We start from the raw sequence: 27,471 nt of genomic DNA, 5'->3' as shown, positions 1-27,471 counted from the left end.
AGGATAGATACTGAAAGGTTATTTCCCCTGGCTGGAGAATCTAGAACAAGGAGGCACAGTTTCAGGGTACAAAGCTGATCATTTAGGACTGAGACGAGGAGAAATTTCTTCACTCTGATTCTTTGGAATTCTCTACCCAGAGTGTTGTAAATGCTCCATCATTGAATATGTTTAAGACTGAAATAGACAGATTTTTGGTCTCTCACGGGATCAAGGGATATGGAGAGTGGGCAGGAAAGTGGAGTTGAAACCCAAGGTCAGTCATGATCACATTGAATGGTGGAACAAGCTGGACGGGCCGTACAAACCTCTCCTGCTCCTATTTCTTATGTGCTTATGAAAGCAATAAAAGACAAAGACAAATGCAACAACAAATTCTGGCCTTGCCAGTGATGCTCACATCTCATGAAAGCATTAAAAAAGGCACAGGGAGTATGTGAATGGCTTAAAGATGTGAGGGATAAGCAAGTAGAAAAAGAAGCATGAAAAATTGGCAAAGTGCAGCAAGCTTTAGCAGCACAGGAGCCTGGTAGAGGAAAAAAAACAAGTTGCCATCAAGAGTGCAGACCACCTCACTAGCATGATGTTCCGACAGAGAACTCCTGTACTAAGCATGAACCCATTTCCTTAACCCGTTGCAGAAATCCTAACAAGCTAATGCAACATTGCCAACACTTCCTCCTGAAGAGAAAGTAGGAGCTACAGTTAAAGTCCAAAGTTATTAAAGGTAATAAGTAAACCGAGGGTGCTTCAAAGCACCTACTTGAAAGATAAGGTACTGTTCCTCAAGCTTAAGCCTCATCAGAACAGTGCAGAAGGCAAAATACAGAGAGCACAGAGTGAGTGGGAATGAAAATTCAAGTGACAATAGGCAGACGTCAGGGGTACTAAGCAAAGCAGTCAGCTATACCGTGCTTGGTACTGGGGCTGGCATTTTACAGTGGGTTCTGCGGATCTCCTGTCAGTGTTGCTGTCTGAATTTTGGCCTTTTATATATGATTGCTCCTGTTAAAATTAGCTCAGATAGTCTTTAAAAAGTTCATATTTATATTATTTCAATATTTTTTTATGCAAAAAAATTCACAGGGCCCTGACAGCATCCCGGCAATAGTACTGAAGATTGTACTCCAGAGCTATCAATGCCACTAGCCAAGCTGTTACAACAACATTGGCAACTACCCGACAATGTGGGAATACAGCAGACTAAATTGAAAGAAGTGGTTGACAGGGCCCTCAACCATGTCCAACCATTTCCCGCATTTATGCCCTCGCCCCTTTTCCTCCTTCCCAGGACCATGAGTGGGTTCTCCTCGTCCTCACTTTCCACCCCAATGGCCTGTGTATTCAAAGGATCACCCTCCGCCATTTCTGCCATCTCCAGCATGATGCCACAATCAAACACATCCTCCCCTCCCACCGACCCCCAACCCACGCCCCCCCACACCCCCATCACCCCTACCCTCCCCCCACCACCCCATCAGCATTCTGAAGGGACTGGTGCTTCTGTGGCACTCTGGTCCACTCCTCTATCACCGGCAACACCTCATCCCCTCCCACGGCAACTTGCCATGCAACCGCAGGAGGTGTAACATCTGCCCCTTTAACTCCTCTCTCCTCACTGTCCAAGGCCTCAAACATTCCTTCCAGGTGAAGCAGCAATTCACATATTTGTTTTTTTAAAAATTCATTCATGGGACATGGGCTTCGCTGGCTAGGCCAGCATTTATTGCCTGTCCCTAATTGCCCTTGAGAAGGTGGTGGTGAGCTGCCTTCTTGAACCGCTGCAGTCCATGTAGTGTAGGTACACCCACAGTGCTGTTAGGAAGGGAGTTCCAGGATTTTGACCCAGCGACAGTGAAGAAACAGCGATATATTTCCAAGTCAGGAAGGTGAGTGAATTGGAGGGGAACTTCCAGGTGGTGGTGTTCCCATCTATCTGCTGCCCTTGTCCTTCTAGATGGTAGTGGTCGTGGGTTTGGAAGGTGCTGTCTAAGGAGCCTTGGTGAATTCCTGCAGTGCATCTTGTAGATGGTACACACTGCTGCTACTGTGCACCGGTGGTGGGGGGGAGTGAATGTTTGTGGATGCAGTGCCAATTAATCGGACTGCTTTGTCCTGGATGGTGTCCAGCTTCTTCAGTGTTGTAGGAGCTGCACTTATCCAGGCAACTATGGAGTGTTCCATCACACTCCTGACTTGTGCCTTGTAGATGGTGGACAGGCTTTGGGGAGTCAGGAGGTGAGTTACTAGTGGCACAATATCTGGCCTCTGACCTGCTCTTGTAGCCACAGTATTTATACGGCCAGTCCAGTTCAGTTTCTGGTCAATGGTAAGCCCCAGGATGTTGATAGTGGGGTATTCAGTGATGGTAATGCCATTGAACATCAAGGGGCGATGGTTGGATTCTACTTGTTGGAAGTGGTCATTGCCAGACACTTGTGTGGTACGAATGTTACTTGTCACCTGTCAGCCCAAGCCTGGATATTGTCCAGTGCCTTCAGCCATTTCTTGGTATCACGTGGAGTGAATTGAATTGGCTGAAGACAGGAATCTGTGATGCTGGGGACCTCTGGAGGAGGCCGAGATGGATCATCCACTCGGCACTTCTGGCTGAAGATTGTTGTGAATGCTTCATAAGGTGGTCACCTCATCTTTTGCACTGCTGTGCTGGACTCCTCCATCATTGAGGATGGGGATATTTGTGGAGCCACCTCCTCCAGTGAGTTGTTTAATTGTCTTCAGCTGAAGAAGAGTCATCTGAACTCGAAACATTAACTCTGTCTTTCTCTCCACAGATGCTGCCAGACCTGCTAAGTTTTTCCAGCAATTTTTTTGTTTCAGATTTCCAGCATCCACACTATTTTGCTTTTATTGAGTCCAACAACTTCAGACCATGAACTCTGTCCTCCATTTTGATTTTTGTTCCTCCAAGTGCCATTTTGTATCTTGTTTTCATGTTTTTGCTTTCAGACAGTTGTGATCTTTATTCTGCTATTTACATCTACTCTGGACAAATGCTTTGCTTCTTCACTACTACCATCATCACTCCCTTTGTCTTTTGTTCTATGACATCTCTGATATTTAATTTCCCCGCCCTCTAACCTATCCCTGGCCTCCTCTTTTGTTCCACATGACCCAGCCCCCCACTTCTTTATCAACCATGTGATGGAATACTCTCCATTTGACTGGATGAGTGCAGCTCCAACAACATTCAAGAAGCCTAACACCAACCAGGGCAAAGCAGCCCCCCTTGATTGGCACCCCATCCACTAACTTAAACATTCACTCCCTCCACCACCGATGCACACTGGCAGCAGTGTGTACCATATACAAGATGCATTGCAGCAACTCACCAAGGCTCCTTTGACAGAACCTTCGAAACCCACGACCTCTAGTACCTGGAAAGACAAGGCCACACTGCATCCTGACTTGGAACTATATTGCTGCTCCTTCAATTCCCAAGATCAAAATAAGAATGTTTCTTGCTTCCTTCAGACTTTTGGCATTGCTTGACAGGGCAGGTAATGGACAAACCTGACAGATTCCATGAGATTAAAAATTATACAAATTATAAACACAAATGCATAATGAAAATTGTAGTTTGCTTTTTAAGATCCTTCGCACAGATGAGAGATACCTTTGGGAAACCCTGGACCTAGCAGCAAACACAAACATCCAACAGAAAACATTAGCATTTTTCAAGCACCAGGTAGGTAAGTTCTTACAATTTGTAATTTTTGCTATATTTGCTTTACAAATCATCTTTCCTGTACCAAGTTTTTCAGTCAAAAAATATTCCCAAAAAAATTTTGGTCTATTTCCTTGGTCACTTTCTCCTTTTTAACTGACAATGTTTTGCTGACTGTTCATGGTTGACAGGTTATTTTTACACATTCTTAATTGATTTTAATTGCGAATTTACCTATGCGCTTAACCCATTTTCAGCTACCTGCTCAGTTATACTTAGTTGATGATTTGAGAATGTGAAACCTGAACCAAACAGCAGCAAATGTGATGCACAATTTGCATATCAATGGTGACACCTGAGGCAGAATTTAACAGGTGGCATTGGTTCCCGCCCCACCACCCAAAGAGACGGCATGGCTGCCCCTCAGCCATTTAATGTTCCAAGGAATATTAATTGGCTGGAGGCGAGACTTCCACCCCTCACTCAGATGAAAGACCCGCCTCAGAGAACTGTCAGCCAATCTGATTGGCTGGCAGCTCTGTAGCCCCAGCAGCGAAAGTGCAGGCCACTCCTGGGACTACGGGCAGTCCTGCCAGTCAAAGCAGTGGCACTTCAGGACACAGGTAAATTTGGGTTCTCACACCAGGGAAGGGAAGCCAGGCCCGAAGATGTAGGGGCGAGGGAGGTAAGGTTCCTGATAATAAGACCAGGTGAGGAAGCAGCACCTGGTGGTGGGGTTGTGGTTAAGACCCTCAATTGGGGTGAGGGCAGGTGGACCACCCTAGACATCACCCACCCCACATAAAATTGCGGATGGCTCAAGGGTGGGGGGGAGGGTGGTGGGAAGGCCACCCAGGAGCTTTACGAGCCCCAGGCTTGCAAACTCCCTGGCACGGGCCTGTTAAATTCTGCCCTGCAGTGTGATACTAGATGCATGTCTTTTATATTATATATATAAAATATCAAAGACAGCTTTGAACAGAAAGTGCCTCAGTTGATTGCTGTCAGTAGAACCCTCCATTCTATAAGCACACTATGTGCTTAGTCAAGTATTCAAGAAATATTTCCTGTTTTACTCTGCATCTAAAGTAAATGATAGGTAAGAAACTCACTGAAATGGCCCCTACCAAGTGTTTCTATCTTACTTATGATGTTGGGTATTTGGCCTGCAATGAATTAGCTGATCTTAACCAAGGGCAAAATTGGGAACAGCTACACTTGCCCTCAGCTTTCTGGGGTTAGGGAAGGCAAAAATCAATTCTTGTTTCCATTCTTAACCATTTGCCAATGGCCCCTGATGGAAACTGTGTGCATGGATATCAGGTAAGAAACATAGAATCATAGAAAATAGGAGCAGGAATAGGCCATTCAGCCCTTCGAGCCTGCTCCACCATTCATTATGATCATGGCTGATCATCTAGCTCAATAGCCTGCTCCCACTTTCTCCCCATATCTTTTGATCCCTTTTGCCCTAAGAGCTATATCTAACTCCTTCTTGAAAACATACAATGTTTTGGCCTCAAGTACTTTCTGTGGTAGTGAATTCCACAGCCTCACCACTCTCTGGGTGAAGAAATTTCTCCTTATCTCAGTCCTAAATGGTCTACCCCATATCCTCAGACTGTGACCCCTGATTCTGGACTCTCCCACCGTCGGGAACATCCTTCCTGCATCTACCCTGTCTACTCCTGTTAGAATTTTATAGATTGCTATGAGATCCCCCCTCATTCTTCTGAACTCCAGCGAATATAATCCTAACCGACTCAATCTCTCCTCATATGTCAGTCCCGCCATCCCAGGAATCAGTCTGGTAAATCTTCGCTGCACTCCCTCTATAGCAAGAACATTCTTCCTCAGGTAAAGAGACTAAAATTGCACACACTATTCCAAGTGTTGTCTCACCAAGGCCCTGTATAATTGCAGCAAGACATCCCTGCTCCTGTACTCGAATCCTCTCGCTATGAAGGCCAACATACCATTTACCTTCTTTACCGCCTGCTGCACCTGCATGCTTACCTTCAGTGACTGGTGTACAAGGACACCCAGGTCTCATTGCACATTCCCCTCTCTCAACTTATAGCCATTCAGATAATAATCTGCCTTCCTGTTTTTGCTACCAAAACGGATAACCTCACACTTATCCACATTGTATTGCATCTGCCATTCAGTCACTCAGCTTGTCCAAATCATATTGAAGCATCTCTGCATCCTCCTCACAGCTCACCCTCCCACCCAGCTTTGTGTCATCTGCAAATTTGGAGATATTACATTTAGCTCCCTCATCTAAATCATTAATATATATTGTGAATAGCTGGGGTCCCAGCACCAATCCCTGCGGTACCCTACTAGTCACTGCCTGCCATTCAGAAAAAGACCCGTTTATTCCTATTCTTTGTTTCCTGTCTGCCAACCAGTTTTCTATCCACCACAATACACTACCTCCCATCCCATGCGCTTTAATTTTACACGCTAATCTCTTATGTGGGACGTTGTCGAAAACCTTCTGAAAGTCCAAATAAATCACATACACTGGCTCCCCCTCATCAACTCTACTCGTTACATTCTCAAAAAATTCCAGTAGATTTGTCAAGCATGATTTCCTTTTCGTAAATCCATGCTGACTCTGTCCGATTCTACCACTGTTTTCCAAGTGCTCAGCTATTAAATCTTTTATAATGGACTCTAGAATTTTCCCCACTACCGACGTCAGGCTGACTGGTCTATAATTCCCTGTTTTTTCTCTACCTCCCTTTTTAAATAGTGGAGTTACATTAGCTACCCCACAATCTGTTGGAACTGTTCCAGAGTCTATAGAATCTTGGAAGATGACCACCAATGCATCCACTATTTCTAGGACCACTTCCTTAAGTACTCTGGGATGTAGATTATCAGGCCCTGGGGATTTATCAGCCTTCAATCCCATCAATGGAGGTGTCAGCTGTGGCTCAGTTCATAGCACCCTCGCCTTTGAATCAGAGAGTTGTGGGTTCATGTCCCACTCCCGGAAACCAAGAACTGTGATTGTACTCGAACGAGTTGCAATCTGTGACTGTTGATAACTCGAAAGAGTTTCAATCCCATCAATGTCTCCAACACCATTTCCCTACTAATACTGATTTCTTTCAGTTCCTCCCTCTCACTAAACCCTGTGCTCCCCAACATTTCTGGCATGTTATTTGTGTCCTCCTTTGTGAAGACAGAACCAAAGTATGTATTTAGTTGGTCAGCCATTTCTTTGTTCCCCATTATAAATTCCCCTGTTTCAGACTGTAAGGGACCTACATTTTTCTTCACCAATCTTTTTCTCTTCACATACCTATGGAAACTTTTGCAGTCAGTTTTTATGTTCCCCGCAAGCTTACTCTCATACTCTATTTTCCCCTTGTTAATCAATCCCTTGGTCCTCCTTTACTGAATTCTAAAGTGCTCCTAATCCTCAGGTCTGTTGTTTTTTCTGGCTAATTTGTATGCCTCTTCCTTGGATCTAATGCTATTTCTAATTTCCCTTGTAAGCCATGGTTTGGCCACCTTTCCTATTTTACTTTTGCGCCAAGAGAAAGCCTGAACTTTGCAACATAGTCTGATAGCACTTACTGGGAGAATGGACAATTAAGTAAGGTACTGGAGGCCCATCAGCATCTTATGAACCATACTCCCAAGCCTGACTCAGTAACTCCAGGGAAGAAAATTGGGGAAAAAAATGTTGAATAAACAAACCAAACAATGTTACATATGAAATTAAAAACAACAAACTCTAAAAACAAACACTAAAATCCAGTTGATGGAGAAGCTGTTATTAGGGTTTCATGTCTTTGATTATGGGAAGTAACTAGCTAAATGAAAAACATATGTTGCCCTAATATGTCTTATTGTTCAGAAGTGATGTTGATGTATCTAACAATAGGAAGATCATCAGCAATTTTTTTTTTGGCACACAGGAAGTCTGGTCATCGAATTTTTTTGTATTTTCATTAATAAATTTTATGTTGGCACTCATATTTGACAAATAATTGAAAAGCTTACTACTATTTTTCACACAGTAAGTGTTCACAATCCATTTCTCCAGAAGGGCTAATGTCTCAATGATTGTGTGCTGAAAACTATGTAAACTGAATCAACATGTTCCTCTCCCTATTTTTTTTTTTGAAAGACTGGTTTGGAAGCTTTGTATATCTGACATTAGTTAAATAGTGAAATGGTACAGGCAGGATGAATCAAATTAATTTCACTCCATGTTGGATTGACAGAGCTGATACCCACAGACTGAATTTTTAGACTCCAAAGTGGGCAGGCAGAAGGGTTACCCACCCACAAGCAGCAGACAGCCAATTGAGTTAGTTAATGGATATTTAAGGTTTATTGTCAGAGAACAACTGGGATTTTCCAGTAGCCCTCCAGGTCCCACAGGTGACAGCTAGCTGGGGGTGCCCTCCCCCTGACCGGGTGCCAGTGCTCCAGGCAGGCTTAGAAGCCCTCCCTGCCCACCTGGTTTCAGCTGCAGCATAGGCTGCCCTGTGGAGACTTCTCCCTCCACGGCTACTAAGACCTTTTTTTATTATTTAAGATTCAATCTATCTTGATTTACCTGTCAGGATATTCTGCTGCTGCTTTCAAACTGAAGAACTCCTATTGGCCCTCCAGCTTCAAGAGCCCACCAACCGACCTTAATTGGACAGCGAGTCTGCCCTCTGGCCATTAATTGACCAATTCAGATTAAATAACAGGTGAGCAAAAGTTCCTCATACAGTATGACCTTCTGACCTCATTTGAGCTTGATGATGTTATCCTGAGCCTGTAGGGAAAATCCTACCTCATGAGCTTTAAGCCACTATAGGGGATATTTTAACTATCAGGCAGCAGGACATCACAGCGGGTGGGGGCCCTGCTCCGGCTGGCACAATATTGGTTGGTTCAGTAGCTGGCCAGGCTGGCAGAAAGGCGTATCTTGGTAGAGATGGTAGGGCTGTGATCTCAGCGAGAAGGTGAGAGCAAGGTGGCAGCAACCCATGTTATTCTTCCTTCTGTCTACCTGGTTTCCCTTAGTGGAGTATCCAAGGGGGATAGTTTGCTGTTATGTCATTAGATTTGCAGGGATTCATGTGGCCCCTGTCCAATTCAGGTAGGCACCAGAGCTGCCCAGTGAAAGGCCCTGGGAAAATGGCTGCGGAGTAGGAACAGAGCAGTAAGTCAACCATCTTGATTTTAACTCTACTCCCAGAGGGAGTTAATATCCTTTCTCATATGTTCAGAACCTATGTCTGCACCGGCTCTCCAAATGAGCATTATGACCTAGTGCCATTGCCCTGCCTTTTCCCTGTACCCTTGCACATTGTTTCTATTCAAATAATCATCTAATGTCCTCTTGAATGCTTTGATTGAACCTGCCTCCACTGCACTTCCAGGCAGTGCATTCCAGACCTGAACCATTTGTTGTGCGAAAAAGAATTTTCTCACATCACACTTGCTTCTTTTGCAAATCACTTTATATCTGTGCCTTCTCTTTCTTGATCCTTTTACGAGAGGGAACAACTTCTCCCTATCTACTCTGTCCAGCCCCCTCATGATTTTGAACATCTCTATCAAATCTCCTCTCAGCTTTCTTCTCTCCAAGGATAACAATCCCAACCTTTCCAATCTATCCTCATAGCTGCATTGTTCATTGTTTATTAACTGAGTATTTAATTGTATTCAGGAGTGGGCATTAGGCATTAACTGGGGATTCTCTTGTGCTCCTCTTTTTTTTTAGTTCTTTGATAAGATATGGACGTCACTGGCAAGGCCATCATTTGTTGCCCATCCCTAATTGCCCTTGAACTTGGCTTACAAGGCCATTTCAGAGAGCAGTTAAGAGTCAATCACATTGCAGTGGATCTGAGGTCACATAAGCAAGACCAGATTTCGTTCCCTATAGGACATTAGTGAACCAGATGGGTTTTTACAACAACCAATGATATATAGGAAAGACCAAAACTATGGTTGTTGTGTTAGGAGACGCATGTCTGTGAAGCGCCTCTGTAAGTAAAAGTTTGTAGAATAAAAGATTAGACTCCAGTTCTATCCTTCACCACCTGGCTATCTATATTAGAACATCATTTGTAGAGTGCAAGAAGGAAGAACTCTGTCATTCATATTCATTTCCAGTGGATGCTGGCAATTATCAGGAATAGATTTTAAATTGGCTACAAGCATCCCTTTGCAAAGTGCACGAACTAATGTGATGTTGAAGCATACAGTTCAGGATGTTCCAAAGTTTGATCCCTGGTCTGTGCTGGTTTCAACTGAGGCAGTGGTGCTGCTACAGCCAACCTAAATTTTGAAAGCAAGGAAGGAATAAAGTCAGCCATGGTTTCTCCTCTTGATTGCTACCATATAAATCTTGATGCAAAATGTGGATCCTAGGTGAGAACAGGAATCAGTTCAGTTTTGAAGTCCCTTATAGCTGAAGTGTGCTGGTACTGTCCAAGAACACAAATGATGACTTGGGCAAGGTGTTGGAGAGTTTCTGACATCCAGAGAACCGAACCCACATCAATGAGTTGGTGCCTTCAGAGCGGAAGGGAAGAAACAACAACAAAGCAACGTGAACACCAGCAACAACTTGCACTCATATAGCACATTTAAAATGTGCTTCCTGGGAGGATTCAGCCAAAAGTTGACACCGAGTGTCAAAAGGAATAGGACTGGTGACTAATAGTGTGGCTAAAGAGGTATGTTTTAAGGAGCGACTTAAGGGGAACAGAGAGGGAGAGAGATTTAGGGAAGGAATTCCAGAGCTCAGGGCCCAGCTAGCTGCCATTGGTGTACTTGTATTCTGAAGTTGTGTTTTCAGATGATATAGCTGAAAGGCAGCATGTAGGAGGGAGCCCAAGGATAGATCCTTGGGGTAGTCCAGACTTAGCAGTACTTTAGCAGGAAGAGAATCTGCTGCTGGATGTTCCCTCACAACAACTGGATAGATAGGAATGGAACCACATATACATCCATGATTCAAACAAACTCTGTAAAAGTAATGGGTTGCCAATACCAAACAAACCAAGAAAATAACATTAAAATTTGTAAATCGAAGATGTTAATGAAATGCTGAAAAATATTTTCTTGCAAAATGTGAGGGTGTGCAACATATTCTGAAAAGCATGTTTTACAGAAGCTGATATTTTTCTGCTGTTCATAAATTAAATGTTTTTGCCACATAATTCTAATGCTTATATTTTGTTGCTTTCAATAATTTGCCTTTATTCTCAGTAACTGCTGTATTAAGATACAGAACTGTTGTATGGTGGCCAAGTTGTACTATTAATGATAGAGTTGATCTGCAGATACTTCCTGGGTGGAAAAAGTTTATTTACAATATACTCAGCACCAACTACAGTCTGCTTTCAACACCAATTCTATCTCAACACAGACTGCTGAGGTAGCCCACACTACTCTCCTATTGGTTATTACAGGTCATGTGATCTTTCCAACACGTATTATTCCTAAAGGTACATTACACACTAAATAAAACCATAATTGCTACAGAAACAATCCACGTTACCCCAATATTTTAAATTTTCAATATGGCCCAAGTGTGGTCAATTGGCCATCAAGTTGAAAACAGCACTTGAGTAGATGATTTTTCTTTAGTTTCTAGTTTTATATTTTTGGTTTCTTGGTTGGATGTTACACTGAACATACTCGATGTTTACCCATGTGCTTTAAGTTAAAATGTTAAGAAAAATATTTTAAAAGGCTGGATGAAAAATCTAATTGAAAGAATGCTACATTGATTTGGCTATTTTCCAGGGCCTAAAAGGAGTTGGCCAAATAGTGTTGGCACATAGATCTCAGCTTTTTGCTCCCTGCCAATTCAAAGCACTTGATCTATCCAGAAGATTACCCACTTGATTCCACTGAGAGTAGTAATGTTGTCACGTGCAGAGCACACTGAACAGACTGTCTGAGAACACCACAGTATACGCTCGGGGTCCGAATAGCACTTTAGCATGTTGAATATTTCCCCAATCTGTAGCCTTATGGGTCTTTTTAATTGCAGGGACATCTGCTCAGGAGAGGAATCATGAGCCTGATTTTGGGCCCCAACTACTGATACGTTTAAAATGAATGCATTAATGTATAGATTACTCACAACACACAAAAAGCCCCCTAAAATCAACTGCAACCAATCTGATTCAAGACTCCTTTGGAGGAAAGTCTGAGATAGCTCCAAGGGCCTTCTCAGAGAGGTATTTGCATCCTCTAAGTAAACGCCTGCTTTGAGCACCTCCTGCTGGAAATTACCAACTCATGGGCATAAGTCACATCCTATGGGCACTTTTATCACGCTGCTACTACCCAGTCACCAATGAAAGTAATAGAGACGCCTCAAAATTCGAAAAAAAAAAGTCAATAACTTGTTTTCAACCTGTGTCGTGTGGGAGCATTATCAAAGTCGCTTGCTACATTTATCTCGATGTTCTTGGTACGACGCTCGTGCTCCAAAATGTGTTTTGCTTGCAAATGATTAAAAACAAACACATTGCTCACGAAACAACACTCACTCCAGCATACACATACACACCCTTGGCCGCGGAGGGAGAGAGAAACAGAACTGCCTGCCTCACGTCGTCCGGAAGTGTCGGTTCGTCACCGGCTTCAGTTTACCTACTTTTGAAAAAAAAAAGAATTAAATTACAAATAACACCCCAGTCGTGCTTAAACTCGGACCATAGGTCCCGCACACCAAAAGCAGTGAAGGATTTGCACATTTTTTTTTTCCTCTCATACATTTCTTTTTTGAGGGACCGTTGTTTGATTTGGTTGTGAGGTCGGTGCAATGAGTTTGTATATTTTTTTCTCTCTCTCTTTTTGTGCTGGAGTAGCGGAAGTTAGAGGAGAATAAGTGAAGTGCTTTGTGCGGGGTTACACTGAGGGGGGACAGGATCAGAAAAGTATCTTTCCCGGGACAAGTAGCAGAAGCCGCCGCGCGCTTTCCAGCTGCAACTTCGGCCACAAGTTCGCCTGCAGGCGACACATTGTTGCACCCGCTTTCCTTTTGACAGTTGCCTCTTTTTCCCAATTCTTTTTGCTTTGGACACATTATTATTTCTGGTAGCGAGTGGTGTGTTTTTTTTTCATATAAATGAGAAGATGATGGTGACGACGACGACAGAGCAAAGCCACTGCCTCCAAAACCGCCAGTAATTGCTGCAAGGAAACCGCTCCAAGATCGGGCTGTAACCGGAAGGTAGGGTTTTTCCAAAAAGTTTGTTAAAAAAATTTATTTCTTTTTAAAAAATCTTCACGTACGTTACATGTGATGTATTTGTTGACGAAACATGCCCGCACGGGATGTAAATAAACTGGAGTGTGGTGCGAAAAAAAAGAGAGAATAGTTTCATAGTCACAGTGCAGCGGGCAGGCGGGCATTTGTGACTGTTTTGGGGATTATATTCTACATACAGAGCTCTATGCGTGTGTGTTACAACTTCAGGCTGACAATATTCCCTTGTGGTACTGAGCTTGGCACTTTGCTCTCAATTCCCCCAGGGTTTGAATGTACTTCGCTGCAGCACTTCCACTTTTGCACATTTGCCTGTCTGCATCGCCCATTGTGTTGACACGCTCTTTCTCCTGTACTTTCTGTGTAAGTGGTAAGTCCGATGGTGCTTGTGTGTTTTTGTTTGTTGGTCCTACATGCTTCGCCTCCAGCGATTTCCATGTTGCTGAAGATGCTGCTTTCAGGGGAGGAGATGCCTATCTGATGGACCTGGATTCAGTTCTTGCAGCTGTCGAATCGACAGGATATATTTCTGTTGTTCACAGCTTACTTACGTGAGACCAATATTCACCAGAACACCATCTGTTTGTAACTTGAGCTTTTAACTTGGACAATTTTTCCTCCTCTTGCCTCTTTCGTTACCCCCACCCCACATACACACGCACACACACAAAAGTTTCCAATTGTTGAACCAAAGGGATCTTATAAGAATTTGAATGTATTGGGTGAACAGGATTTTTTTTTCTAAATTTCCACAATGACGATTTTGGTTATGTGCATTTTTGAAAAAATTATTCCAGCTGATCTTCCGTAGCATTGCACTCAGACAAAAGTCGTGAAGCTTTTCTTCCTGTCACGTCCTCTCTGCTCGACTTCCAATCTCCCAATTCCTCGTTTTCACGGTCATTGTTTGTGAACCACTCTTTGTCTCATTCTTTCTCTTGACTTTTTTCTCTCTCTTTCTTTTGTACAAGTATCTCCTTGCTGCTATATTTTACTCTTGCTTTAAATATCTTGCATACTTTCATTTTTCCCTTACTATGCTGTTGATGTTCTTTTTAAACTTGGCACACTATTTCTCGCCCACTTTCTTTTGTTTGTAGGTCATGCAGCATTGTGGTTCCAAATAACTGGAGAAATTATCTTGCCCTCCCATTGAAGTAGGAGTTGTGTGCATCCCTTTTGTGCTAAGGAGCAGCAGACCCAGGCACAGGCTGGGGGCCAGAACATGGGGCAAAAGATTGGATGGAATAGGGAGGCTGTGTTGGACAGATCTGGAATGCAGGGCCTTTGTGAAGAGTTGGTTAGAAAAATCAGAAGTGGACTCTAGTAACTTGTGATGCATTAAAGGTCATATCACTGATAATCAGATTTGTGGAACACAATGGATCCTTAAGGACAAAATCCTGTATGTAATATTTCTATCTCAGATTACTCACATCTTTTTATATAAGTACCCTTAAATATAAACTGAGAAACTGAATAGCAAATAACACAAGTGAATTTAGTGACTAACATGAACATTTATTTGTAGCATAGAAATAATCTGCCATTTTGATAGCAGTAATGTTATGCAATATTTACATGGCCATGGGCCTTCAGAGTCTGGGGAGGCTGGCAGCACACACACAGGGTGGAGTTGGCCAGGGAGCTGACTGCTGCTCTTCAGGTGGAGCATGGACATTTTCTGTGCTGGACTGCTGTAAGTGGGCCTTGTAGGAAGGCATATTTGATACAGGCCTTCGTGTGAGGGATGGAGCTGAGAGATGAGGGGCAAAGATTAGGAAAATGCCCTGGATGGAAGATTAATGGAGGAAACTCTTTCGAGTTACCAACAGTCACAGATTGCAACTCCTTCGAGTACAATCACAGTTCTTGGTTTCCGGGAGTGGGACATGAACCCACAACCCTCTGATTCAAAGGCGAGGGTGCTATGAACTGAGCCACAGCTGACACCTCCAGATTAATGGAGGGATGGGAACTAATGACAGCTGAAAATGGATTGAGAATTGACCAAAATCACCTGGTTAGTGTAATTAGGACCAATTTTGGGTTTGCTTGATTTGAGGATGATCCTGTGTGATTATCATGGGAAATTAACGGGCACAGAGGTTCATTACAGTACTACAATTATGGTTATACATAATTACAGGTTGAATATAGGTGTGCTATTCATAAACACATAGCAGAAATTTACTTGTTTACTCCTGATCACACACTGCTTAGATTGTGGAAGTAGGAGACCTAATTTTCAAAGTTTTGTTTCACAGCTCTTCTTTTTATGTAATGTGAAATCTTTGCTTAAGGGTTTTTTTTAATATGGAACCATTCAGTTTGAATATTGTGCACTTTGACTGTTTCTACTCTTTAATTGAGGAACTGTAAATACTGGAACAAACAATCCTTGAATTTTGTGGGGCGTGGACCTTTTTAGAAGGCTGCTGTTTTCATTTAAAAAGAAAAGATCTATTTACAGATACATGGCTCTGACGTATCTTGTCAATTCATTATTCTGTCACATATGGCATCACGATGAATGATTCTCATACTCCATGTGCTGCATGCTTTGTTTTTGAAGACAGAGCCCTTTTAAAGGTATACCAGCAACTTCAATTAAACTGAATTGTAAGCAGTGTACCCAACTTCGGTAATTTTAATGTACAGATTTTAAAACAATTTTATTGTAGTTTGTTCCTATTATTCATCTGGCTGTCTAGAAGCTGGCCTTAAAGTGAGAGAAAGGCATTTTTTTAAAGTCCACAGCTCACATGCTGTTTCCTGTGGATACATCTTTTCTCTAGACGTGCAAGTTAAGGATAGTCTGGCATGTGCTCAGTGTGTATTGTGCTTTTTCCTTTAAAAAGGACCCTCTCTTATCTGTGAACCCAGACTGCATTTCCCATTGGTACCAGGGAGGATAGGGGTAAAGTTCTTGAAATCTGCCTGGTTTTTGGTGGAATTGTAGGGGCTACTGTAATATATGCCTGTTTTGAAATGCTATATTGTCATTCTTTTGACTTGAGGAAGGGAACTGGTGGTCTGCCTCCCTCCTATTTCCCCTTCCTTTTGGCTGTTTTAACCCCAGAGGTGACTAGATTAAGCAATGTGCCGTATTAAAATAAACCCATCCCATACGACCCTGCTTTAAACCTATATTTTCAGGAAGAATTATGATTAACAGACTGATTTAGTAAGACTAAGATTTTAGACATATTAGTTGGTGCCCTAAAGTGAAACAATTCCTTGTGTTCATTAATATAAATGCTACATTTTTCTATTTTAATGACTTGAATGTATGCATGCATGATTTTAAAGCTATATTTGGATGTGCATATTGTCCACACATTTGTACTGTGTTTATGTTTTTTGAAAATTTTAATTTTCACATCCTCAGTTAGAATGGATGCACACATTGTAAAACAAAAATCACTCTGTATTTCTGTGAAAAATCAGTAGGGAGAGTTTCTGCTAGCTGAACTGTGCTGTGACATTATAAACAACTGTGGGAAGATTTCCTGTTGGTGTCTGTAGTAAAATTACATGCATTATCTGTTTGACCATTTCACTAGAAACCTCAAGCTGAGCAAACCTTCCTGCGCTTTTTTAACAATGTTACTTCCCATAGCTGCTGAAAGGAATCATCTCCACAGGCATTCTTCTTTTTCATATTAATTCTTGGGATGTGGACATAGCTGGTAAGGCTGCATTTATTGCCCAACCCTCATTGTTAAAAGAAGGTGCTTGTGGTCAAACTGAGTGGCTTGTTAGGTCACTTTAGAGAGCAATTAAGAGTCAAACATGTTGGTGTAAGAATGGAGTCACACATAGGGTAGGCTTAGTAAGGAGGACTGGTTTCTTTCCTTAAACGCCTTTAGTGAAATAGCTTGAGGGACAAAACAATGGCAAATGAATTTCAATGTAGGCAAATTTCAGTAGGATCACCTACTTTGGACCTAAAAAAGGATAGACAAGAGTATTTTCTGAATGATGTAAAACTAGAAATTGTGGAGGTCTATGGACATTGATCACTAAATCACTAAAATGTTTTGACCAAATTCAGAAAATAATCACAAGGACTAATGAAATGCTAGCCAGATTAGAATTCAAGGGTGTAGAAGTCATTCTACAGCTATGTACAGCCCTGGTTAGACCACACCTGGAGAACTGTGAGGAATTCTTTGCACCACGTCTTTTAAGATTAAGGATTTGATCAAAGCTTTCAAGATATTAAGGGGAACAGATATGGTAGACAGAGAATCTCTTTCTGTTGATTGGGCTGTCTAGGACTAAGGGGAATAGCCTAAAAATTAGAGCGAGACCTTTCAGAAGTGGAATTAGGAAACACTATCACACACAAAGGGTGATACATGTTTGGAACTCTCTTCAGTAAATGGCAATTGATGCTAGATCACTTTTAGTTGTAAATCTGAGATTGATAGATTTTTGATCACCAAAGATATTAAGAGATGTAGGGCAAAGATGGGGATATGGAGTTAAGTCATAGATCAACCACCACTAGTGAATGGTGGAACTGGCTTGAGGAGTTAAATGGCCTACACCTGTTCCTTTTTTTTATTCTTTCACAGGATATGGACATCGCTGACGAGGCCAGCATTTATTGCCCATCCCTAATTGCCCTTGAGAGGTGGTGGTGAGCTACCTTCTTGAACCACTGCAGTCCATGTGGTGTAGGTACACCCACAATGCTGCTAGGGAGGGGGTTCTAGGGTTTTGACTCAGCGACAGTGAAAGAACAATGATATATTTCCAAGTCAGAGCGATGAGTGGCTTGGAGGGGAACTTGCAGGTGGTGGTGTGCCCATGTGCCTACTGCCCTTGTCCTTCTAGTAGGTAGAGGTCACGGATTTAGAAGGTGCTGTCTGAGCTTTGGTGAGTTCCTGCACTACACCTTGTAGAAACATCCTCTGACTTCTACACTGCCATCCATTCCAAATTAGCAAGTATCTTGTACAATATTTTAGTGTGCAGTTTATCTACAGCCAGTAGAATCACTCTCCGCTGCTGCCACTGTGCATTGTTGGTAGAGGGAGTGGATGTTGGTGGTTGGACATTCCTAGTTCCTAGTGAATCAGTTAAGTTTTTGCAGAAATCTGACAGCTTCATGGTCACCTTTATGAATATCAGTTTTTTTTATTTTTCACATAGAACCACAGAAGGTTTACAGCACGGAAAGAGGCTACTTGGTCCATCGTGTCTGCACCAACCAAAAAACTGCTCAGCCTAATCCCACTTTCCAGCATTTGGTCTGTAGCCCTGCAGGTTATGCAATTTGAAGTACATATCCAGACATCTTTTAACTGACTTGAAGATTTCTGCCTCTACTACCATTTCAGGCAGTGAGTTCTAGACCCCCACAACAATCGGGATGATTTTCTTTTCCTTATCTCCCCTATAATCTTTCTACCAATGACTTTAAATCTATGCCCCCTAGTCACTAAACTCTCTTGCTAAAATAAATAGGCCCTTCCCATCTCTATCCAGGCCCCTCACAATTTTGTACATCTCAATCAAATCTCCCCTCAGCAACATCAATGTGGTTGACTCTTAATTACCATCTGAAGTGACCTAACAGGCCACTGGGTGTGTCACCATCTTTCCAGGGCATCTAGAATATTGGCAGTAAATGCTACCCTTGCCAGAAATGCCCATACCCAAAGAATGAATAAAAAGCACACCACCCACATCCTAGCAATTTAGAAACATCCTTTGACTTCTACACTGCCCTTCAATACCAAATTAGAGGGTATCTTGACCAGTATTTTAGTGTGCAGTTTATCTACAGCCAGTAGACTCATAAACTTTTCTTTCTATTTTATTTATTCCTAGCTCCTTCATTCTTTTATTTAGTCCAAATATCTAATCTGTTATCCATTTAATTGTCTTTGGTACCTGTTGTGGTGCAATAATCAGAAGTGTGAAAAAAACCTTCAGGTATGGCTGAAGCAGTGTACTATCCAAGTTAACTAAAGCCCCCTAGAACTTGTATTCCATCCCTCTGGCATCATATCTATCCTGTTTCTGGAATTTTTGACCACTTTTCCCCAGAATCAGGATTGGACTCATTTAAAAATGTGCTTTTAAGCTCAGGCTTACTTTAATGGGGTTAGATTTACAAGTTGCAGATGTGCATAATGTTTAGATGCCCCGCTTGACATAAAACATCCCGTGAACAATGGGAAATAATTTGACATTCCAGCAACTGTTCATAGTCCTTGCTGCTGTGATAACTCTATGGATTTGAAATATGCAAAAGTTAGGCTGGTGGGCCCCCTTTCATGGGTGGGAGAGGTAGTCAGTTTTGACTAAAAACCCACATGGCAGCCATGTTTTGATTTTTTTCAAAAAGCACAAGTTGCCAAAACAGCAAACAGATTAAGGTGGCAATCGAGCTAACTGGACCTGTCAAGCGAGTAAGGAATGTATACAGAAGAGAGGATCTGGGTGACCCCTGAGGATGAGAAGAATTTCAAAACCTTTGCAAATCTCTGATGGCCAGTATAAATGCCCATTTGTTTGGAGTTCACGCTAAGAGACTGAAGAAAGCAGAGGAGGATGTTGAGAAGTAAAATATAAAATATCTGGAACTATTCAATAAATAGCTCATCTTTTTAAAAAGGGAAAGCGAAACAGCAGAGCGACAGCGAATAGCTGTGAGAAGATTTTTAAATAAAAGCCAGAAGACTGTTGGGGAGAGGTCTTGCCCTGGACTGTAGGACTGGATGCAGAGGGATTTGTGCGATTGAGTAACATAATCCATTGAAGTTTATTCTTTATGCTGTATCGCTTCATTGTATAAGTTATATTGATTGAACAAAGTGACTCTGATTATAATTGTTGCTCTTTATGGTTCACTTTGCTGCAGAATAAAACAGTTTTCACTTTTAACCAAGGTTATCTAACCTAGCATTAACCTGATCTTTCTTTGGAGAGATTGTAGAAAAATATAATATGGTCCAGATTATAGGGAGCTTCATTGATACACTCTTGGGCCCTGCTACAGAGAAGTAGATTTTGGCAGTGAGAGCCAACTCCCATAAAAATAAAACAGTCAGAGCCCACTGAGCCCAAGATGTTCTCTTTAATCTTTTTATGGGATGTGGACATCACTGGCTGGGCCAACATTTTTTGCCCATCCTTAATTGCCCTTGAGAAGGTGGTGGTGAGCTGCCTTCTTGAACCGCTGCAGTTCACATGGTGTAGGTACACCCACCTATTGGGGAGGGAGTTCCAGGATTTTGACGCAGCGACAGTGAAGGAACAGCGATATATTTCCAAGTCAGGATGGTGAATGGCTTGGGGGAACTTCCAGGTGGTGGTGTTCCCCTGTATCTGCTGCTCTTGTCCTTCTATATGGTTGCAGTCATGGGTTTGGAAGGTGCTGCCTAAGGAGCCTTGGTGAGTTTCTGCAGTGCATCTTGTAGATGGTACACACTGTTGTTACTGTGCGTTGGAGGGAGTGATTGTCTGTGGAAGGGATGCCAATCAAGTGAGCTGCTTTGTCCTGGACGGTGTCAAGCTTCTTGAGTGTTGTTGGAGCTGCACTCATCCAGGCAAGTGGAGAGTATTCCATCACACTCCTGACTTGTGCCTTGTAGATGGCGGACAGGCTTTGGGGAGTCAGGAGGTGAGTTACCTGTCGCACGATTCCTAGCCTCTCACCTGCTCTTCTGGTTAATGGTAACCCCTAAGATGTATTTATGGAAGACATGAATTTTTAACAACACTAAAGATTGTTTTATTCCTTCATCGGATATGAGCATCACTTTCAAGGTCAGCATTTATTGCCCATCTCTAATTGTCCTTGAAAAGTTGGTGGTGAGCTGCCTTCATTGACTCGCTGCAGTCCATCTGGTATGGCTGTTAGGAAGAGAGATCTAGGATTTTGCCTCTTTATTGCTGTCACAAGCTGATTTCAGCTATTAGATAGCCATTATTACTCCTACAATCACACTCCTATACTGTCAGCAGTACTGACTGGATAGGAAAATTGCTGTTGTTGCCTTGTGTTTTACAAGTTGATTTATAACCTGTCAATTGTCAAATAGTTGGCTAATAGAACACTAGGTAGCCTGTCATGAAAGCCTGCTGCTGTCCCAACAGTGCCAGAAATTTAGAAACTCCATTTGTGAAACTACATCTAGATTTACTCGAAGCACCAAGGGTGAAGAGATAAAATTGATCAAGCAAAGGAACACTGTTATTTGTGTCCCATTGTTTATTTCTGCTGAACTGTACCTATCCTGCCTTTAATTTGTCCTCTCATTTTTTTTGCTCTGTTCACTTTTAACTTAGCCTTCATTGCTCCCATTTCCTCAGTCTTGAATCCATTCCTTTCTTGCACCTGATACATCCTCAAAATGCCAATGAGCTGTTTGTTGGTGCAGTATCTTATAACGATTCCTGATGCTTGAATTGCTCTTGCCATTATTTGCTGAGTTGGTTGGGTGAGGATTGCCTGACCCCTGCACATAAGGAAAGAAAATTCTGTTGCATCCCAAACTGGACAACACAATGATTTCCTGCCTTTGTGTTTAAAAAGATAGAGTGTTGCAATTTCAGCTTTGGTCTTTTACTCTTTCTCGCCGCGGATGCTGTCAGGCCTGCTCAGTTTTTCCAGCAATTTTTGTTTTCGTTTCAGATTTCCAGCATCCGCAGTATTTTGCTTTTATCTTGGTCTTTTGCCTGCTGGGATATTCCATTGCATACCAGTCCAAGGTTATATGGACACATGGTTTGTCCATTGTAATCTAACCATCTAACATAACAATAACAACACATTCTGTTGTTGCAGTAATATCTTGCCTGAAACGTGTAGGTAAGTTGGTTGTCTTCTTATCTTAGGGGAGGAAGAATTTTACACAGAACATGTAAATAAACTGAAGCTGTTGTCATTGGAAACATCTTGGCCAGTACTTCAAAGCTCTGTGTTTGTAACTTTGAGTAACTGACTGCTTTTCCAGTAATAAAATCCAAATCTTTATCCCTTTTCCGGTCTACTGCAGAAGTTTACAGACATAATCAACAAAACAGAGAGACTCCACCTAGCCAGGCTTTAAAACTAAATAAAAATATCTGTATAATTATGTTGCCCAAATAGCAGGAATGAAGGGAGCCTGATTGGAAATGGTTCTCCAAAGAATGCTGATGCTTGCTGTTCAGTTTGCTTTTGTCAAGGGCTGTTAATTGCATCTTATTATCTTGATTTCTGTCTAAGCCTTTTATTGGGGCTCTTTGTTACTTTAATATTATAACTTTTATCTAGCTTTACTATAACATTGACTGTGTTCTCTGTTTTAAAAAAGAATCTGATTTCTTTTATCTTTCATAGAAACTAGGAGTAGGCCATTCAGCCCTTCGAGCCTGCTCCGCCATTCATTATGATCAAGGCTGACCATCCAACTCAATAGCCTGCTCTCGCTTTCTCCCCATACCCTTTGATCCCTTTCGCCCCAAGAGCTGTATCTAACTCCTTCTTGAAAACAAACAATGTTTTGGTCTCAACTACTTTCTGTGGTAACGAATTCCACAGGCTCACCACTCTCTGGGTGAAGAAATTTCTCCTCATCTCAGTCCTAAATGGTCTACCCCATATCCTCAGACTGTGACCCCTGGTTCTGAACTCCACCACCATCGGGAACATCCTTCCTGCATCTACCGTGTCTAGTCCTGTTAGAAATTTATAGGTTGCTATGAGATCACCCCTCATTCTTCTGAACTCCAGCGAATATAATTCTAATTGACTCAATCTTTCCTCATATGTCAGTTCCGCCATCCCAGGAATCAGTCAGGTAAACCTCCACTGCACTCCCTCTATAGCAAGTACATCCTTCCTCAGATAAGGAGACCAAAACGGCACACAGTGTTCCAGGTGTGGTCTCACCAAGGCCCTGTAAAATTGCAGCAAGATATCCCTGCTCCTGCACTTGAATCCTCTAGCTATGAAGGCCAACATACCATTTGCCTTCTTTACCACCTGCTGCACCTGCATGCTTATCTTCAGCGACTGGTGTACAAGGACACTCCGGTCTCGTTGCACATTCCCCTCTCTCAATTTATAGCCATTCGGATAATAATCTGCCTTCCTGTTTTTGCTACCAAAATGGATAACCTCACATTTACCCACATTGTATTGCATCTGCCATGTGTTTGCCCACTCACTCAGTTTGTCCAAATCATATTGAAGCATCTCTGCATCCTCCTCACAGCTCACCCTCCCACCCAGCTTTGTGTCATCTGCAAATTTGGAGATATTACATTTAATTCCCTCATCTAAATCATTAATATATATTGTGAATAGCTGGGGCCCCAGCACCAATCCCTGCGGTACCCCACTAGTCACTGCCTGCCATTTGGAAAAAGACCCGTTTATTCCTACTCTTTGTTTCCTGTCTGCCAACCAGTTTTCTATCCATCTCAATACTCTACCCCCAATTCCATGCGCTTTAATTTTACACGCCAATCTCTTATGTGGGACTTTGTTGAAAGCCTTCTGAAAGTCCAAATAAACCACATCCACTGGCTCCCCCTCATCAACTCGACTAGTTACATCCTCGAAAAATTTCAGTAGATTTGTCAAGCATGATTTCCCTTTCATAAACCCATGCTGACTCTGTCCGATTCTGCCACTGTTTTCCACGTGCTCAGCTATTAAATCTTTTATAATGGACTCTAGAATTTTCCCCACTACTGACGTCAGGCTGACTGGTCTATAATTCCCTGTTTTCTCTCTGCCTCCCTTTCATTCCTGAAGGTACTGATTTATGCTGTAACAAAGTTACAAGAACATTGACTACCCTTCAGTACCTCACTCCACTGACTATTTTTTGTTTCTGCAATTAGTCAGTGAGTGTGAGCAGGCGATTTGACTGAGCTGAGGGCCGCCATGCTCAAGTTTGAGATATGCAGCAACTGTTGTCATGTGTGTTCCATTGTGTATTGGATCACACAATAAAAAAAAGGGCAAGGGTGGTCATTTTTTCCATATGTCCAGAAACCATTCTTCTCTAGTAAGGAAATAATTGAATGAGTTTACCTATATAATTTGGTCACCTTCTTTCGGTTGGTTACGGAAGCGAATTAGAAAAGCCCTAGGGGTTGCCTGTCTGCTCTCTTGTAGGATGTTTATCAGGAACACAAGTAATATACAGTCATTAGTTGCATCTGATTTGTTCTTTTTAATGCAACAGTTATATTAAATTTATCCTCAGCATTGTTCCTTCACTCCATATGGGGCTGGTTCAGAGATTGTCAAAACAAGGGATTCTGAAAAATAGAATAGGTCAAGATGTTTGCCAGGGTACCAGGAGAACTCCGACGTTCTTTTTTCAATAAAGTAGTGACATGGAAACTTTTATCTTCACTTGAGAGGGCATAGAGGACCTTGGTTTATCATCTGATAGATAGCACCTCCAACAATGAAGCACACCTTTGACACTGCACTGAAGTGTCAGTGTAGATTATGTGCTGCTGTCTCTGAGCCAAGGCTGACACTATTGATATTCTCATTCAGTCTACCCTATCCCGTAATAGTTGTAGCGGGGAAGCAAAGTTGTGTCAAATCCTGATTGAATTGTTCTCTGTTTTACATTGGCTTCGACTTGATTTACAACATTGTTGGAAGGTATAATTATGTAAAACAAGTTGCTGCCATTTCTATCCCTCAAGTTAAATTGGCTGTCTTTATATACTGTTCTACTTGCCAAACTGCTACAAAAAATGGAGTGAGGAAGAAGCCATAAGGACAGCTGTTGAATGTGATTACCGTACCCGTAATGATCATGGAATGTAGTCATTTATGTCAATGACCACCATGAGTAAGCTGAAGTGCCTACAATACCCTTTTAAAAAAATATATATATACTGGCATCTGGAATAGAATCATAGAATATAGAGATTTACAGCACAGAGGTCATTTGGCCCATTGTGTCCAGCACGCTCTTAAAAACTGGCTATGCTGCATAATCCCACTTTCCAGCTCTTAGCATGTAGCCTCAAAGGTTATGTCATTTCAAGTGAATTGAACAGTAAGGTAATTTTAGTCGAACTTTCAGAGGTTTTAAATATTGATACTTCAGCTGTGGTAATAGTGCAGAAAACCTTCCTATTTCAAGCCCATAATGGGGTCTGTTTTTAAACAGCTTGTACTTCAGATAACCCAGTGCAATGGGCTACCCCTAATTTTGGGTGAAGCTGGGGATGCTCAGGCTCTTAATCATTCTTGCATCAGATAAAATGTTTCACGTAATTACTGGTTGTTTTTGCAAGCCACTTATAAATATTTTGTGCATTTGTTTCTACAGGTATAAAATACCCTATTGCAAAATACAAAAGTATATCATTGCAGGGATATGATTTCATGAACACTGAACACCCTGCTACATCTTGTCCAAGTGGCCATTCTTTTGTGTGAATCTAGATGGCTGTCAGCTGGCTGTTCAACGGCGCTGGCTATTACAGCAAGCATGACCCAGGGTCACGTATGAAATGAGACAGATGGAAAAAGACCAGCTGGTTCATTGAGCCTGCCCTATTCAGGCATGTTGGTTAGTTGAAGCACTCTGGCTGAGACCTGCCAACCTAGGGTAGGAATCAAAAGGAACCGTTTGGTCTGTGTTTCCCCATAATGCATTTACTGATAGGTCATCAAACTTTAATAATTGGCCCTAATCTACATCAGTGTGGGTGCCACATTTCGATGTTCATAGTTTTTTTGTTGCTTCCTCAAGTTGATTGCTTTCCAGTATTGTAAAATGATGCAGTTCATTCAGAAATAAAAATGTCTATTGAAGATTTTCTTTAGCATGTATATGGTCTTGGAGTTGGGAGAAGCTACATCAACACCATGATTCTTTGAAAGATTTAAGAAAATTAATTGAATTTTTTTTTGGATTTGTTGGCCAGCAACAACCCTAAACTCAGTGATAGTGCTCATAGTGAAAGAGGCAGCAGATAGACACAAAACTAAAAACAGGATCAGTTGCCATTTATTTTGCTGTCTGTACATTTGCTGTACATGCCAACAATGTAGTTACCCAGCCAACAGTTTAGTTTCTCCTCCTGACCTGTATGGACTGGCTCAGTCATGGGGGCTGACAGCTGCTTGAAGGCTATCTGGAGGTCATGTATGCAGCAAGCTCATTTTATCCAGGATTATATGGCTATCTTCATTTGAGTTGCAGAGGTATGAGCAGTTTCTGTTGGAATTTTGCACCTTCAAATGCTGGAACATTGTTTGACAGGATGTAGGGTGTGCATTTGACAGGATGTAGGGTGTGCGTTTGACAGGATGTAGGGTGTGCGTTTGACAGGATGTAGGGTGTGCGTTTGACAGGATGTAGGGTGTGCGTTTGACAGGATGTAGGGTGTGCGTTTGACAGGATGTAGGGTGTGCGTTTGGCAGGATGTAGGGTGTGCGTTTGGCAGGATGTAGGGTGTGCGTTTGGCAGGATGTAGGGTGTGCGTTTGGCAGGATGTACGGTGTGCGTTTGGCAGGATGTAGGATGTGCGTTTGACAGGATGTAGGGTGTGCGTTTGACAGGATGTAGGGTGTGCGTTTGACAGGATGTAGGGTGTGCGTTTGACAGGATGTAGGGTGTGCGTTTGACAGGATGTAGGGTGTGCGTTTGACAGGATGTAGGGTGTGCGTTTGACAGGATGTAGGGTGTGCGTTTGACAGGATGTAGGGTGTGCGTTTGACAGGATGTAGGGTGTGCGTTTGACAGGATGTCGAGTGCATCCATGATGTGGATAGCAGGTTAGTGGCAATGCCACTTGTGCAATATCATGTGTACTACTGCTGACCATCCTGTTTCTGATGACTTTGCGCTGTCCGCTTAGTGCAGTCTCAAACAGTCTATTAACTATCTAATGACTGCCTCCTGGTCTTGTGAGCAGATTTTAAGTAGTCTCCAAGGTGACTGAGGAGATTGGAACTGAGTGAATCTTCAGTGTGACTCTGAAAGGGACACTCAAATTGGGCAGCTCTTCAGTATCTTAGGATCATATTGATGATTGTCCGACAGTCTGGGTCGTTGATAATAAAGGGATACATCTTTCATTGAGGGTTGGCTCCTAGTAACCTTACCATCTGAATGAGTAGTGTGGTTTTGGCTAGAAAAGCAGCCATGGAATTCCAGAAAAAGTACCACTATGGGAACTGAGGGGATTGCTTGATGTGGTTGTGTACACTCCACATGGGTTTAAGGAAAATCCTCTGCTTAAGTGACTTTTCCAGTTGTACGGGTTCATAAGAGTGTTAAGAACTCGTGAGTTTGCACATGATGGGCACCTAAATGACCGAAACACATACTCATTGGGTCTGGCAGCATTTGTAACAAATGACAAAAGGGACGATGGTGCAAGGCAAAAAGCTGTAGTAATGGGACAAGTAAAGAAAAAAAAGATGTACCTAGAGGAGGTGTAACTAGTAAAGCATAATCCTTACCAGCAGCTGTTGTCTATAAACAAAACAAAAAAACAAAATTAAATGGTGGTAGAGGTTATGATT

This window comes from Cetorhinus maximus, chromosome 3, assembly GCF_964194155.1.
Source record: "Cetorhinus maximus chromosome 3, sCetMax3.hap1.1, whole genome shotgun sequence".
NCBI classification, from domain to species: Eukaryota; Metazoa; Chordata; class Chondrichthyes; order Lamniformes; family Cetorhinidae; genus Cetorhinus; species Cetorhinus maximus.
Note: the sequence above shows the minus strand (reverse complement) of the source record.